An 18,205-nucleotide genomic window follows, 5' to 3' on the forward strand; every position below is an offset into this window, starting at 1 on the left:
CTGTGCCCCTTCCTCTCTCATGATTTAGACTCCGGTCACACTGGTCTAGTGAAAGGGAAAGTGCTAGTTTCTCAGTCATGTTCAACCCTTTGCGACCCCATGGACTGTAGCCCATCAGGCTCCTCTACCCATGGAACTCTCCAGGCAAGAATACTGGAGTGGGTTCCTTCTCCGGGGGATCTTCCTGACCCAGGGATCGAACCTTGGTCTCACGCACTGCAGGCGGATTCCTTACCGTCTGAGCCACCAGGGAAGTCCTTTGGACTAGGACTCATCCTAATTCATATGACTGCACCTTGATAACATCTGCAAAGACCTCATCTCCAAAAGAAGTCACATTTACAGGCCTGGGGATTTGGGGCTTCAATATGTCTTTCTGGCGAACACACTTAAGTCCGTAACACCAGCCCTTCTTGGCTCTGGGATAACCTGGAAGGCATGGAGAGAAGGTCGTCAGCTGAGGTGAAGCCCTGCACCTGCCTCAACCCCCTTCCAAGCTCTCCAGGTAAGGTCCTTTCCAACAAGGCCAGTGACATCTAAGGAGGATATCATAGCTCCTGCCTAGACCTGAAGCCACCAGGATGAGTTACCATGCACAGTCCTTGACCCGAACGCTTTCGCCCAGATCTGAGGTTCTCAATCTCTGATATCTTGGACGAGTGACACAGCATCTCTGACTCAGTTTCCCTTATGAAAGGAGACCTTGGGTGACGTTACAAAATTTAATGAAAAGATGCATTTAAGCTGCTCAGCACAGAGTCCGGAACAAAGAAGGTGTGCTTCTTGCTCCCAATAGTCAGATTGAGGCCATGGGCCCAACCGCCTGCTTCCTCAGCACCGAACCGAGGACCAGAGATGAAAAAGCCCTCTGAGATGATGTGCCCAATTTCATCCCCACCACTCGGAAGACAAATAAAATGGCCATTTTAACTTATATCCTCTGCATTAATTTTCACAGTTAACTGCTGAACTGACTAAATTCTTTTCTTTTCTTAAGGACTTTTATAAATTCCATCATTAATAAAATCAGACATTCAATTAACAGGAAACTCTGATTGGTAACTGATCGTTTCCTTGATACGTTTCTCTCCCCTCCCGCTTTACAGACTCTCGGGTTCATCCCAGGCTTGGTCCTGCTGATGGGCCATTTCCCATTTTCCCTTCTTCTTCCCCCCATGCTCATCAATGCCCCCCAACAAAAGCCAGAGAAGAACACAGGCTGATTCCATTAACCTCTGTCACTGCTTAAATCTCTCTCTTAATTAACATGAGTTAATATGATTAATCAAAATAATGAGACAAACCTATTAAATTAGGGGGCTTTAAATGACAGAACTTGGCAGGAGAAGTAAAAGCAAGCGGAGGCATTAGAAGGGCCAGGCAGGGGGTGGGGAGTCCAGAGGTGAGGTGGGCAGGGAGCTGGTGGCTGGCTCAGTGCAGACCGGTCCAGCCTGATGCTGGGGGAGGGGAAGGTGGAAGATGTGAGCGGAGTCTTGCAGAAATGGCTCTGAGGGACATGCTCAGCGTTTCCATCCATCTGGAGTAGGAAATGGCAACCCGCTCCAGTATTCTTGCCTGGAAAATTTGATGGACAGAGAAGCCTGGTGGGCTACAGTCAGAGGAGCCTGGCGGGCTATAGTCCATGGGATCGCAAACAGTCAGACCTGACTGAGCGACTGAGCACAGTTAATGATAATAGTCCCCATACTTTTCTGGGGCCTGTTCAGCTCCTTCTTAGTCTCCTCCAGCTTCTGAATTCTTGGTGTCCCTTCTTGGTGTTTACTCTTCTTGAAATCTCTATCCTCGCCTGAGGCCAAGCTCTTGTGCAGAATTTCAAAACCTTAGCTCTACTTCTCACAGGCTATGAGACTTAGGAAGAGTTATTTTACCTCTCGGAGGCCCAGTGAACCCGTCTACAAGGGTAGGAATAATATTCCTGTGCTGGGATGCCAGATGTGAGAATTCAGAGAGAGGTTAGGTAATAGCATCTGACCTGATGCCAGGCCCACAGCAAACCCCTTAGGAGAAGTTCTTTCCTTCTTCCTTCCTCTGCTATGACTATGAAAATATCTTGAAAAGCTTTTTGCCCAGCAAAGGAAACTATAAACAAAGTGGAAAGACAACCCTCAAAATGGGAGAAAATAATACCAAATGAAACAACTGACAAAGTATTCATTTCCAAAAAATACAAGCAGCTCATACAACTCAATAACAGAAAAACAAATAACCCAATCAAAAAGTGGGAAAAAAGACCTAAACAGACATTTCTCCAAAGAAGACATACAGATGGCTAACAAACACATAAGAGATGCTCAACATCACTCATTATTAGAGAAATGCAAATCAAAACTACAGAGATATCACCTCACACCATACAGAATGGCCATCATCAAAAAATCCACAAACAGCAAGTTCTGGAGAGGGTTTGGCGAAAAGGAACACTCCTACACTGCTGGTGGGAATGTAAATTGATACAGCCACTATGGAAGACAGTATGGAGATTCCTTTAAAAAACTAAAAATAAAACTACCATATGACCCAACAATATCACTTCTAGGCATATACCCTGAAGAAGCCAAAACTGGAAAAGACACATGTACCCCAATGTTCATTGCAGCACTGTTGTGAATAGACATGGAACCAACCTAGATGCCCACTGGCCAGTGAACGAATAAAGAAGCTGTGGTACATGTATACAATGGAATACTACTCGGCCGTTAAAAAGGAATGCACTTGAGTCCGTTCTAATGAGGTAGATGAACCTAGAGCCTATTATACAGAGTGAAGTAAGTCAGAAAGAGAAAAACAAATATCATATACTAATGCATGCTGCTGCTGCTGTGCTACTGCTGCTAAGTCGCTTCAGTCATGGCCGACGCTGTGCGACCCCATAGACGGCAGCCCACCAGGCTCCCCCGTCCCTGGGATTCTCCAGGCAAGAACACTGGAGTGGGTTGCCATTGCCTTCTCCAATGCATGAAAGTGAAAAGTGAAAGTGAAGTTGCTCAGTCGTGTCCAACTCTTAGCAACCCCATGGACTGTAGCCCAACAGGCTCCCCTGTCCCTGGGATTCTCCAGGCAAGAACACTGGAGTGGGTTGCCATTTCCTTCTCCAATGCATGAAAGTGAAAAGTGAAAGTGAAGTCACTCAACCGCGTCTGACTCTTCACGACCCCATGGACTGCAGCCTATCAGGCTCCTTCGTCCATGGGATTTTCCAGGCAAGAGTACTGGAGTGGGGTGCCATTGCCTTCTCCGATTAATGCATATATATGGAATCTAGAAGGATGGTACTGATGAATCTGTTCACAGAGCAGCGATGGAGACGCAGACACAGAGAACAGACTTACGGACAAGGGTGGGGGAGAAGAGGGAGAGGGTGAGATGAATGGAGGGAGCAGCATGGATGCCTGTACACTAACATATGTAAACAGAGAGCCAGTGGGAATTTGCTGGATGACCCAGGGGACTCAGGCTGGGGCTCTGCAATAACATAGAGGGGTGGGAATGGGCGAGAGGTGGGAGAGAGACTCAAAAGGAGGGGATGTACATACACCTATGATTAATTCACAATGATGTATAACAGAAATCAGACCAATATTTTAAAGCAATCATCAATAAATTAAAAATAAATAGATATTTTTAAAAAGAAATACCTTGAGATTCTATACTGCTTTTAAATTCTAGACATATTTCCAAATATAGCGTTCTACCACAGATCTAGGTGCTAAGCAGGACAGGTAAGAGCTTACAGATCAGCGAGGTTGTGCCAGCATTACGGAGCACCTGTTGGGTGTCAGCCCCTGTGCAAGGTCACTCATATCCATCAAGGTCAAGAGACTCATCTGGGAGTTCTTCTAGAACCAGGGTCTCCTGACTCCCAGGCCAGTGGGATTTTCATTGTCTCTAAACGCAATGGACCAGGGCACCCACAGTGCTCCCTGGAGCTCCTTTATCTCCTGGCCACCCTCATGCCTGAGCAGAGTCCACCTTAGGCCTGCAGTTCTATGCAGTACATGGGACATCTGACCAATAACTTGGGCTCATCGTCAGAATTTCTTATTCCAGTGAAACTGGGCTCCACGAACCTCTTCTGTGCTATCTTCAGTGGTCTATCCTCACAATTCAAAGACAGAAAATACACACAAGACAAGGCTTCCCTGATGGCTCAGAGGGTAAAGAATCTGCCTCAAATGCAGGAGACCTGTGTTCGATCCCTGGATTGGGAAGACCCCCCGGAGAAGGACATGGCAACCCACTCCAGGATTCTTGCCTGGAGAATCCCCATGGACAGGGGAGCCTGGTGGGCTGCAGTCCATGGGGTTGCAAAGAGTTGGACATGAGTGAGTGACTAAGCACGCATGCATACACAAGATAAGGAAGTTTCCCATGAAGAATCCAGACACCCGTAAGACCTTAGCCCCAGAGAGTGATGTGCTAGCAAGCCCCTCGATAAGCCTTTCAAAGTCAGAGGCTCTGGGTCTGTGTCCTTCTGTGGTGGTCCCGTCCTGCAGAGTATCTAATCTATCTTCCGTACGCAGTTAGTGCTCTCAAACACCAGCGACTGGAACTATGGGTAGTTGCCTGGGACAGATTCCCAAGCTTGGGTGCCTGGGTGCTGAGTATTCCACAGATACACACTCAGAGATCCTACAGATTTCACTGAGATGGTCTTCACTGGCGTGCAGAAGTCATTCCCATACACCCCCTTTGGTCCCCTTGCTGTCTTCCACTATAAAGTCTGGAAAGCCAAGCACGGTATTTCCCAATTTCTCTAGTCGCTAGAGATGGCCATGTGATCAGGTTTTGGCTATTGAGATGGATGAATTGGTAGAGGGATCTTAGAGAAACCTGCTCTCTTAATCAGAGACAGACAGATCTGGAGCTGCCTCTTCCTGCTTATCTTTGATGCGAATGACCACACAATGCCCAGAACAACAGCATCTATTTTATGACCTTGACACAACAGACATCAGGCTAAAAAGCCAACATTCTTGGATGGTAAAGATAGAAGAACCTGGATCCTTGGTGTCATTTTGAGATCGCAGGCCAATCTGGTCTATCTGCATTAGGACTTCTTAATAAGCAGGCAATAAACATCCAAGGTATAAGCTGTTTGGGGCTGGGTTTTTGCTTACGTGCAGCCACAAGCATTCCTAACAAATATGCATTCCTAAATTTGTGCTTTAACTTCCATGATAATCTAAAAATTAATGTGAACATATCTTGGGTCATCTGGAAACTCACCTAAACTAAACACCGTCACGATAGCTTATAGGACTCATGTTGACCCTAATCCACAGTTTCTTGATCCCAGATAGTACAACAGGCATCCCTTGCTATCCAAATACTTGCCATTTGAACTCAGGAATTGAATAAAATCTGAATTTTTTAAAATGGGATTAATATTCCTTGTTATCTGAATTTTTGGTATTTGTTATCCCAAACTCAGAAACCAAGTAACTTTGGATAATTCAGCATCCCTTACTATATAAAATCTCACTATATGGATTTTGAAACGGAATGGATTTTAATTGTGACAAATACTTACATTTTTGTCTTGGGTTGAAGAAAAAAGAATAGTGACTAATATGTAAATGATACATTCACCCAAGTAAAGATAAAATTATGCTACTCTGTTGGGCCCAAATAAACATAGCCTTTGTAGGAACTGGAATAGGAAAGGAATGAAACAAGTGAGTTATTACAGCACACAAAGAAAACTAGGCACGTGAGTTCAAAAGAACCTAGAGAGCCGCAACGTGCTGGAGCCAGCCTGTTCCAGCCCACAAGGGCCAATCTCTTAATTTTCAGGCGTTCTGAGAGCCAGTCATCGAACACAGCGACTGTGATGGCAGCCGAACAGAAACTGCACCATGGAAATCAGCAAACTCTGGGAAACAGGCTTGCCTTCTCTCTGGAAACCAATTTATCAGCACATCACTCTCAGTAACAGTGTCATACTTGCCTTGTGAGGGGCAATTTAGTTTCAGCAAACATCATTATCTAGTCCACTAACTTAATGTGGAATTTTATTGGTTTAATGCCTTTTTGTAGTTAATTTGTAAATTGGGTTTAGTTTCATGATTCATACAAAATATATAAGTGTAAGGAGTGTATACCTAGTTTGATGTCTGTGTATATTTATATTCTGTTGTATTAATAATAATTTTTAAGTCAGAAGTGTTAGCAAGAAATTTTTTTATTCACTCAAGTGTGAGAAATACTGATCAAAGCCCATTAAAGTTAATAATCCCAGCCTGGCACATAAGACCCTCTGGGATCTGACCCCAGCATGACTTTCTCCATCTTGAACTCCTGCTGCAGCCAAACTGGTCTCTCCCTGTCCCTTCAGTACATTTCTCAAGGATGTGGCATTTTAATGAGATAATAGAGACCTCCCTGGTAGTCCAGTGGCTAAGAATCCGCCTTTCAATGCAGGAGATGAGGGTTCGATCCCTGATCAGGGAACTAAGATCCCACAAGCTGTGGGGCAACCAAGCCCTTGGGCTGCAACTACTGAGCCCCTCTAGCTCTGGAGCCCACGTGCCACAACGAGAGAAGCCCTTGAGCCACAACAAAGACCCAGTGCAGCCAAAAGTTCTAAAAATACAAATAAATGAATGAGATTATAGAAGGGAAAGTAGAGCACCACCAGCACTCTACCCCTCTGCCCTCTATACCAGCTCCATACATACTGCTCCATACATACCAGCTCCATACTCTGCTGACTCAGAGTCCTCCTCCCCTACGGAGATGCCTCTGATTATTCCAGGGGGAGGTGATTCTTCTCCACACATGCTTCCAAATATGCTTGATTTTATCAGTTGATGCCACACACCTCCTTGACTAGATGCAAGGCAATAAAGTTCTAAGGGTCCTTACAGATCCTCCGTCAGCTTGCCTCTCCCTCTAAATTTATTCATATTCTCGTATCTCTTTCCCTTCTGCAGCACAGGGAAGAAGTTTCTTTCCAAGCCAGATCCTCCCCTCAACAGTCCTAAGCACAACCCAGTCCCACTCCTTCTGGGAATCTGACCTTCTTCCCCTGTTTTGGGTTTTTTAATTCTTCCTCTTCTCCGAACTTTCACCCTGAGTATTCAGCAACTCCAAATAAAATAAAATAAAATCTGCTGATATCAATCAATAATGCTTTTTGCTGCATGCAACGGAAAGCTCAACAACTAAAATGAAAGCTCAACCACAAAATGCTTTCTCTCACATTAGCGAGATGTCTGTGTGTAGGATGGTCTGCAGGTATCATTAAAATCAGAGTTCAGCTCTGTGTCCTCACACTGGCTTCTCTCAAGGAGGTTATATTGTTGCTTGCAGCAGCCACGACCACGGCCACTCCTTGATCAGTTTGATTGGATCACAAGGTCAAGTGCCCATTCCTGGACAGTAAGTAACAGTGGCTAAGGGAACGCCCTGCACTGATGGACTTAAGCTGATGTTCTTGAACCTATTAATGGCAAAGAAGAAAGAGATTACTGTGATTGCCTTAGATTAGTCAGTATCCATCACTGGGACTCTGAGGTCAAAAAGGTTTCACCTGGTGGGATGGAAGCATTAACAAAGTGGGGGTTCTCTCAGGAAGCAAGAAGTGGGGAAACAGACATTGGTAAAACAACCGATGGGTCCATTATTCCACTTTTCTCACTCCCAGCTACTGTTTTTTTTCTCTTTTTTCTCAGCCCTCTAATCTCCTTTAAGAAATTATATTTTCTGTCTTCACTACTCAATGCATTGCAATTCAATTTCCAGTCCTACCACTCTACTACAATTGCTTTTGTAAAAGTCTCTGGTGTCCTAATTTGGCTTCTATTCAGGCTTTAACGGGAGAAGGAAATGGCAACCCACTCCAGTATTCTTGCCTAGAGAATCCTGTGGACAGAGGAGCCTGGCGGGCTGCTGTCCATAGGGTTGCACAGAGTTGGACATGACTGGAGCGACTTAGCATGCATGCATGCATGCATTGGAGAAGGAAATGGCAACCCACTCCAGTATTCTTGCCTGGAGAATCCCAGGGACAGGGGAGCCTGGTAGCCTGTCATCTATGGGATCACACAGAGTTGGACATGACTGAAGCGACTTAGCAGCAGCAGCAGGCTTTGACACCTCTACCAACTCCCCTCTTCACCCTCTTCCACACATCACCTGACTGATTCAACCTTCAGATAATCAATCCATCCTCTCCCACAACATGCTCCTTGTCACTCAGCAATGGTTATTCCACAAACATTCTTTGAGCACCTGCTGCTGCTGCTGCTGCTGCTGCTGCTGCTGCTAGGTCACTGCAGTCATGTCCAACTCTGTGTGACCCCACAGATGGCAGCCCCCCAGGCTCCCCCATCCCTGGGATTCTCCAGGCAAGAACACTGGAGTGGGCTGCCATTTCCTTCTCCAATGCATGAAAGTGAAAAACGAAAGTGAAGTCACTCAGTCGTGTCCAACTCTTAGCGACCCCATGGACTGCAGCTTACCAGGCTCCTCCATCCACAGGATTTTCCAGGCAAGAGTACTGGAGTGGGGTGCCATTGCCTTCTCTGCTTTGAGCACCTACCATATGCCAATTCAGTTATCCAGCATATAACACTTTGCAAATTAGTCTCGAATGCATGGTTTAGTCTCCTCATTTTTCACCTCCACAACTGCAATAACTTCCCAACTGGTCCCGCCGCCTCCCATCTCTCCCCATCATCAATCTGTCTTTCTTGTTCCCAGATGTAATCTCACCAAATGCGTGTCTGATCATCAGAGTTCCCTGCTTCTATTTCTCCTGCAGAAGAAAACCCCACGTCCCCAGAATGACATTCAAAGCTATGGTAACCTGGTCCTACCAACCTCTCCTAGTCTGTAGCCCACCCTTTCACCTCTTGTATTTTAAGCTCTAGGTACAATGAACTGGGCTTCCCCAGTGGCTCAGCAGTAAAGAACCCACCTGCAATATGGGAGACACGGGATTGGGTTCAATCCCTAGGTTGGGAAGATTCCCTGGAGGAAGGCATGGCAACCCACTCCAGTATTCTTGCCTGGAGAATCCCATGGACAGAGGTGTCTGACGGGCTACAGTCCCTGGGATCACAGAGTCAGAAATGATTGAAATGACTGAGAACATAGCAACCTACTCTTTTCCAAGTGCACCCTGAGCTTTCTTAATTTGGAGTTTTGCTCACATTTACTTTTAGATTAAAATGTCCTCTTTTACTTTTTCTGCCAAGAAAAACCCTAGTCATTTTTCAAGATCCAGGCTCCATGTCACCTCCAGAGTGAAGTCTTGACCAAGATCAAGTCAAGAACATCCTTCATGACAGCAGAACACTGTGTCCATATCAACAATAAGCTGTCCTTAAAGTGTGTTACAGTCAGGTTAATGCTTCTGCAGGAAAGACTGAATCTAAATTATTCTGTACTCAGCACAAACTCCTGGAAAGACATGTGCAATATATGTTTGAAGAATTGAATTGAACTAATTATTTCATCCTATCCATTTTACAGATGGGAAAATGAGGGGTCTAGAGGAAGTGACTTGCAATGGTCATGCCATATATTTAATCATCATACTTTCGCTTCAGGTAGAAAAAAGGGGGAGTGGATTTTTTGGCTCACTGAAATGACAACTCTCTCTTCAAGCATAACCTCTGCCTAAAGATTCAACAAGTATCATCAAGACTCAGGCTTTTTTGCTCTGCTTCCCTCTCTGCTGTTTTCATTCTGTGGTTCCATGTCAGAACAAAACAGCTGCCAACAGTTCCAGCCTGAACTGCTCCACACTTGGCTTTATATCAGCGGAAGAAAGAATGTCTTTTGATGATCACTTAAGCAAAAGTCCCAAGACTTGTTCTGATTATGACCTGAGTCAGATACCATACTATGATTGGTCAGTATTCTTGGAGATGTGGATAGAATCAATTCCATCAAAGCAGGTGGACTGTGAATGAGAGAGGAGCAATTCCCTCTAGGACAACACAGCCCAGCAGAGCTTTCTGTGGTGATTCTTGTCTGTGTTGTCCAGTATGGGCAGCCATTCATCATATGAGCCTGTAGAGCACTGAAAATGTGGCTAGTGTAAATGAGAAACTCAAAAAAAATTTTTTTAATTTTACTTTGTTTTACTTTACAGTACTGTATTGGTTTTGCCATACATCAACATGAATCCGCCATGGGTGTACATGAGTTCCCAATCCTGAACCCCCCTCCCACTTCCCTCCCCATACCATCTCTCTGGGTCATCCCTGTGCACCAGCCCCAAGCATCCTGTATCCTGCATCGAACCTAGACTGGCGATTTGTTTCTTACATGATATTATACATGTTTCAATGCCATTCTCCCAAATCATCCCACCCTCTCCCTCTCCCGCAGAGTCCAAAAGACTGTTCTATACATCTGTGTCTCTTTTGCTGTCTCACATACAGGGTTATCTTTCTAAATTCCATATATATGTGTTAGTATACTGTATTAGTGTTAATTTAAACTTGAATAGTAACACATGCCAGGTGGCTATGCATTGGACAGAGCAGCTATAGAGAAGAGAAGGCCTGGAATTCCACAGGAATACATACAACTCTGGTTACTGTAAATGGGAAGTTCTCAAAAAGATCTTCTAGAATGGGCTGCTTCAGAATAGCCTAGGTGTTTGCTGCTGGTTTGTTTTTTTTTTCCTAAATACAGATTTCCAAGTTTATTCCAATCTCAATTATTCTGATTATCAGTAGACCAGAAGTAGGACCTGGGAATTTTTATTTGACTTCTCCCTAAGTGATCGGGGTTGCACAGGGAGTAATGCCCGCAGTGGAGGGCCTCTCTGCGGCCATACCATTATTTTAAGTCTCAGAGTTCCTGAGGCTAGAGAGTACAGAAGTCTTCCTTCCTTCCCTCCATCAGCCATACCTTAAGCATCTCCCAGGTGTAACTTGCTGTGCTAGACATCTTGCGCCATTGTTTCATTCATCCATACATTCCCTAAACATCTATGTGCCAAGTGCTCGGCTCCAGAAATTCAAAGAGTTGAACAAGAAAGACAGGGTCCCCTTTTCGGCTGGAAAGTAAGACAACATTGATGAACTGTTTAACCAGCCTATGAGTATTTGGAAAGGAAGAGTACAAAGCAGGGGTTCTGACACATCTAGAGGAAGCCTTGGAGACCTTAAGCTGAGACTGCAGGATGAGGAACAGTGAGGTGACTGGGCTCAGGGCTGTGTGTTCCGGGCAGAGGGACCAATGAAGCGTTTGAAGCAGAGATGTGACCTGCTCAGATCTGCATTTTCAAAAAATCTCTATGGCAATTATGCTAAACCAGGTGGTCCAGCTTCCTCTCCCAGTGATCATCCATTGCTCCCTAACCCCACCTCTGTCTGTATTTCATATCCTTACTCCCCAAGAGAGATGCTTATTGGGTCAGTTCATCACAGGCCAACACAGAGCACTCAGGGGCACTCATGCCCAGGTGAGTCATGGGCCTCCCGGTGATCACTGTGTCCCAAAGACCATCTTTTCCTTGGGCACTGACTCCAGCTCTAGGGCCACAAGACATGACCACTTGATTCAGACTGATTGGGACTCAGGGTTTCAAGGGGTCTCCAGGACAGCTTGATTCAGACTGATTGGGACTCAGGGTTTCAAGGGGTCTCCAGGACAGCTGTTGGAACTAAGCAGAGATGCCGAGGATGGAGAACAATTGTTTTTGGAGATTCTCTCAAGTCTCTGACCAGGCAAAGAACTAGAACTAGAACTCTCCACATGCACTCTAGCTTTGTTTTCTGATGAGAGGGAAGGAAAGTCTTTCAGAAGAGCACAGTTAGAGGTCTAACACCATCTGATTTCAAGACTCATCATAAAGCTATAGTAACTAGGAGTGTGTGATACAGTATTGGCATCAATATAAAAAAAAAAAGATCAATGAAACAGAATAGAGAATCCATAAATAGATCCACACACAGGACCAACTGATTTTTGAGAAGAGTAATTTGGTGGACAGAATACAGTCTTTTCAACAAATGGTGCTGAAACAATTGAACATGCACATGGAAAAAAACTGAACTTCTGTCCACACTGTACACCATATCCAAATATTAACTCAAAATAGATCATAGATCTAAATGTAAAACTTAAGTCTATAAAACTTCAAAAAGAAAACATAATAGAAAAACCTTTGTGATCTTGAGTTGGCAAAGATTTTTTTTTTTAGGTAAGTCACCAAGAAAAAAAAGAAGATAAGTTGGACTTTATCAAAATAAAAAAACTTCTTGTCTGTCTTTGAAAGACACAGTGAAAAGAATGAAAAGGCAAGCCACAAACTAGGAGAAAGTATTTGTAACCATATAACTGACAAAAAAAAAAAGGGTCCAGAATAAAGACCTTTCCAAACTCAATAATAAAATAACACAGTAAAAAGATAAGCAAAAGATTTGAACAGAAGCTTTACCAAAAAAGATACACAGATGGCAACTAAGCACATGAAAGGATGTTCAACTATCTTTAGTTGATAACTAAACGACCATTAGTTACTAATGATAATTAATGAGGCCTAAACTATCATTAGTCACTAGGAAAATACAATTTACAACCACACACCTAGTAGAATATCTAAATTTAAATTTAAAGGAATGACCATATCAAATGCTGGCAAAAATGTGTAGCAAATAGAACTTTCAACCAGTTTGGAAAGCAGTTTGGCATTCAGAAAATGAAGATCATGGCATCTGGTCCGTCACTTCATGGGAAATAGATGGGGAAACAGTGGAAACAGTGTCAGACTTTATTTTGGGGGGCTCCAAAGTCACTGCAGATGGTGACTGCAGCCATGAAATTAAAAGACACTTACTCCTTGGAAGGAAAGTTATGACCAACCTAGATAGCATGTTGAAAAGCAGAGACATTACTTGGCCAACAAAGTTCCGTCTAGTCAAGGCTATGGTTTTTCCAGTAGTCATGTATGGATGTGAGAGTTGGACTGTGAAGAAAGCTGAGCACTGAAGAATTGATGTGTTTGAACTGTGGTGTTGGAGAAGACTCTTGAGAGTCCCTTGGACTGCAAGGAGATCCAACCTGTCCATTCTAAAGGAGATCAGTCCTGGGTCCTTTGGAAGGAATGATGCTAAAGCTGAAACTCCAGTACTGTGGCCACCTCATGCGAAGAGCTGACTCATTGGAAAAGACTCTGATACTGGGAGGGATTGGGGGCAGGAGGAGAAGGGGACGATGACAGAGGATGAGATGGCTGGATGGCATCACCGACTCAATGGACATGAGTTTGAGTGAACTCCGGGAGTTGGTGATGGACAGGGAGGCCTGGCGTGCTGCAACTCATGGGGTCACAAAAGGTCAGACACAACTGAGCGACTGAACTGAACTGAAAACAAAAGTCAACGAAACAAAAAATAGATATACATACCTAATATTTGATCCAGCCATTCTACTCCTAGAAATGAAAACAGATGTTCATATAAAAACTTATACATGAATGTTCATAGAAGCTTTGTTTACAATAAATAGAAAATGGAAACAACCCAGTGTCATCGACATGTGAATGGATAAACAAATCCTGGTATATCCATACACTGGGATACTCCCCAACAAGAAGAGGAAGGAAATTTTCATGCATATTTTAATGAATCGCAAAATAATTATGCTGACGGCAAGACTAAGACAAAAAAGAATATGTATTATATGGTTCCCCTTACATAGAATTCTGGGAAGTGAAAACTAATATATAGTGATAAAAGACAGATCTGTGCTTGCCTGGTGATGGGGTGAGGAGAAGAGGAGCAGGAGGGGTCATTACAAAAGGGCATAGGGAAAGACTGGCAGAGGGAACAGGGGCTACGCTCATTCTCTTGATTGTGGGGAGGGTTTCATGGTTATATAAACATGTTGAAACATCACATGTTTCAACATGTGCCCTTTTTCTATATGTCAATAAAATTACTTTTATTTGTCTTTCTCTGACTTAATATCACGTATATATGGAATCTAAAAGATAAAACAAATGAATGAACAGAACAGAAGCAGACTCACAGATACAGAAGGTAAACTAGTGGTTACCAGTGGGAAGGGGAAGAAAGGAAAGACAAGGCAGGGGTAGGAGATTAAGAGGCACAAACTATCATTAGGACATATCGTCTCACATAGCACAGTATTTTGTCATAACTTTTAATAGAATGTAATCTATAAAAACACTGAATCACTATGTTGTACGCCTGAAACTAATATTATATTGTTAATCAACTAAACTTCAATTTTAAAGAAGTAAAATAAGATCAAACTAATTTTAAAAAGAAGAATCCAGGGGAAAACAAAACAAAGCCTTTCTCCCCTGTGTGCTCTCTGTCACTTTCTCTATCCATCACAGAGCTTACCTTCTACTGAGACGTGGGGGCCATGTCTTCTGTCCCCACAAGCCAGTCACTTCTAATTAAAGAGCAGTCTTGTGGGGGACAAGCCTGAGTGGGGAGAGAAAGAAGACAGGCAAAGGATTCTTCATCAAAGTCAAGCCAATTTCTTAGCAAAATCCCTGGAATCAAACGGACATGGGTATAAATTCTGGCTCCGTGACTTAGCAGTTTTTGAATCCCTATCCTTTCCAAAACTCTGCTTTATTACCAGCAAAACAGGATCATAATACCGCACAAAGGATGCTGGGAAGATTAAGTGAGATACTATGTGGAAAGAGACATACATCAGACCTTGTATGGAGTAAACGCTTCCATCACCCAGGGAGGCAGAATCTAGAGGGGGGACGGGTACAGAGTTGGAAGCTGAGAAATGTGGGTTCTAGTCCTAACTGCCACCAACCCCTTACAAGGCTTTGCTGCCAGTCTGAGAAGCCCTTCTGCACCATTTGGAGAGGGAGGAGAAACAGACAGAAGCTATCAGTTCACTAAGTCCTCCAAGCCCTGGATTCAGTGAGACCAAGACTCAGCAAGCTATAGCCCTCAAGCCAAATCCAGCCCAGTACCTCATTTTGTACAGCACACAAGCTAAAAATGGTTTTAGTTTTCTGGATCTTTTTTTTTTTTTTTTCGATGCACTTTGAAGAATATGGGATCTTAGTTCCCTGACCAGGGGTAGAACCCATGCCCTCTGCATTGGAAGTTGAGTTCAGTTCAGTCACTCAGTCACGTCCGACTCTTTGCGACCCCATGGACTGGAGCACACCAGGCTTCCCTGTCCATCACCAACTCCCAGATCTTGCTCAAACTCATGTCCATCAAGGCGGTGATGCCATCCAACCATCTCATCCTCTGCCATCCCCTTCTCCTCCTGCCCTCAATCTTTCCCAGCATCAGGGTCTTTTCCAATGAGTCAGTTCTTCACATCAGGTGGCCAAAGTATTGGAGTTTCAGCTTCAGCATCAGTCCTTCATTTCCTTTAAGACTGACTGGTTTGATATCCTTTTTGGATATGCAATGCAGCGTATCCAATATGCAATATCCTTGCTTTGACAGTCCAAGGGAGTCTCAAGAGTCTTCTCCAACACCAGGGTTCCAAATCATCAATTCTTTGGCACTCAGCTTTCTTTATAGTCCAACTCTCACATCCATACATGACTACAGGAAAACCATAGCTTTGACTAGACAGACCTTTGCTGCATTGGAGGAGCAGAGTCTCAACCACCAGACCGCCAGGGAAGTCTGATTTTCACATTTTAGATGGTTGGAATAATGTAAAAAAAAAAAAAACTGTAACATGTGAAAGTGATATGAAATATAAATTTCATTGTCCATTAATTATGTTTGGCTGCTTCAAGATACAAAGGTCAGAACAGAGTAATTGCAACTCTGACCACAAGGCCCGCAAAACCTCTTTACTACCTGTCCTTTTCACAGAAAGAGTTTGCAGACTCCTGAATTAGATCTTCAGAAACAACCTGCCTGTCTTGCTACTCACTCAGCTCTCCACAGAAAATGAGTCAGTGTGTTGAGATTTAATGTTGCACTCTGATCTTTTAGGATTCATAAGAAATATTCACTTGAGGGAATTTCTGCTTCTTTTGAAATAAATATTTTCTTGAATTTTATGCCAGGAAAGAAGTTTGTCTTCAGTTGACCTGGTATATGTCATTCTTTTAGTCCAGGGTAGCTGGCATATTGTAAGTGATAAACAGAAAAATTTTAGATGATTTTACATGATATTCCCAGACAATTCTTTATTTTAATGATTATGCAGTTATATATGTGTTTACTCTCTACTTGTGGTGAGTGATGGTGGTTTTCTATTGATGAAATTACCACATTTTTCTTTATCATTTAATTAAATGAAATAATTGTATTGATTTTTAAAATGTCAAGTAAATAACAATGGTGGCTCAGCGGTAAAGGATTGTCTGCCAGCACACAAGATGCAGGTTTGATCCCTGAGTTGGGAAGAGTTTGATCCCTTGGAGAAGGAAATGGCCACTCACTTCAGTATTCTTGCCTGGGAAATCCCATGGACAAAGGAGCATGGAAAGAGTTGGACACGACTTAGCGACTAAAGAGCAAGCACCAATGTCCTCCTCTGAGCTCTCAAGAGCAGGTCCACCAGCTTGTCTGAGAGACATGGGAGATGGGGGTCGGGGTGAGGCTGCTGCTGCTGCTGCTGCTAAGTCACTTCAGTCATGTCTGACTCTGTGGGACCCCATAGATGGCAGCCCACCAGGCTCCCCCATCCCTGGGATTCTCCAGGCAAGAATACTGGAGTGGGTTGCCATTTCCTTCTCCAATGCATGAAAGTGAAAAGTGAAAGTGAAGTCGCTCAGTCGTGTCCAACTCCTAGCGACCCCGTGGACTGTAGCCCACCAGGCCCCTCCGTCCATGGGATTTTCCAGGCAAGAGTACTGGAGTGGGTTGCTAATAAGGGTGATCAGCATATCCCAGACTTTGTGCCGCATGCAATATCTCAATTAATCTACATAACAATCCTGTCCAAGTACATATTGTTATTATTCCTACTTGGTGATAGAACTCCGGCTTAGAGACTTTAGGATTTCATGGATAATAAGATATCCAAAAAATCAGAGAGAGCAAGCACCCAAATAGATGTCATCAGTAGACACAACTACCATCTCCCATCATCTTTATTTCATAAAAGAACGGACATGTTAACAATTAAAAGCTGAAAGTAAATGGCCTCTGAATAAAGAATTCTTTACATTTTAAGAAAAGAAAACTTAGCTTTAAGAGAAACCATCACATTGTCTTTATTTCCTCATTTCCCCAGTGGTCAAAGACAAATTTGACATGAAATGGGGTAGGATGAGTTTAGGGAGCCTCTGTAGTAGACTACAGGGCAAGGAGCTCAGCAGTATTGAGCAAAACTTGGAGGGCTGGAGCAGAGGTGGGCATGCCTGCCATGGAGAGCCCCCCAGCACACGCCTGGGCCAGCACTCAGGATAGAATCCAGAGAGGCCTCCAAACAAGACCCTGGAGATGTTGGGTGCTTGTAACCACACAAGGCATCTGCCAAGGCATCCTAGAGGAACAGGATTTCAAACCTAGACTGTATCTGTGAGATCATGCTGACCAGCCCCTGGAGGAAGAAATTCTGTCTCAGAGAGGTTAAACAGTTTCACAGAACCATCAGGCTGCCAGCTGCAAAGGTAGACTGCTAACTCCAGTCTCCACCCTCCCAACCAGTACATTTTCCACCACATTACGGTATCTGCCAGAGGACAAAACTCTGTAGAAAGTACACTATATTCGGTCTGCTGCTGCTGCTGCTGCTGCTGCTAAGTCACTTCAGTCGTGTCCGACTCTGTGCGACCCCATGGACGGCAGCCCACCAGGCTCCCCCATCCCTGGGATTCTCCAGGCAAGAACACTGGAGTGGGTCTATGAGGGCGTAAATGCTCAGTCCTGTCCAACTCTTTGTGACTCTGTGGACTATAGCCCACCAGGCTTCTCTGTCACTGGAGTGGTTTGCCATTTCCTACTCCAGGGGATCTTCCTGACCCAGGGATGGAACCCAGGTCTCTTGTGTCTCCTCCATTGGTAGGCAGATTCTTTACCACGGCACCACCTGGGAAGCTCCAGTCTATGAGGACATCTACTTCTAAAGGTGGGGTGTGGTGGTTTCGTTCTCCGTGGTACTGCAGGAACACACTTCCTGGGTATTGGAAAGGACAGCCCCTCACTTCCACAAACATGCATGAACAACCACCAAGTCTTGAAGGTGCTGAGGACCTATGAGGCGAGAACAAATCCCCCACCCAGGAGCCCCTGGGTGA

The sequence above is a fragment of the Ovis canadensis genome, chromosome 7 (assembly GCF_042477335.2).
Source record: "Ovis canadensis isolate MfBH-ARS-UI-01 breed Bighorn chromosome 7, ARS-UI_OviCan_v2, whole genome shotgun sequence".
NCBI lineage: Eukaryota > Metazoa > Chordata > Mammalia > Artiodactyla > Bovidae > Ovis > Ovis canadensis.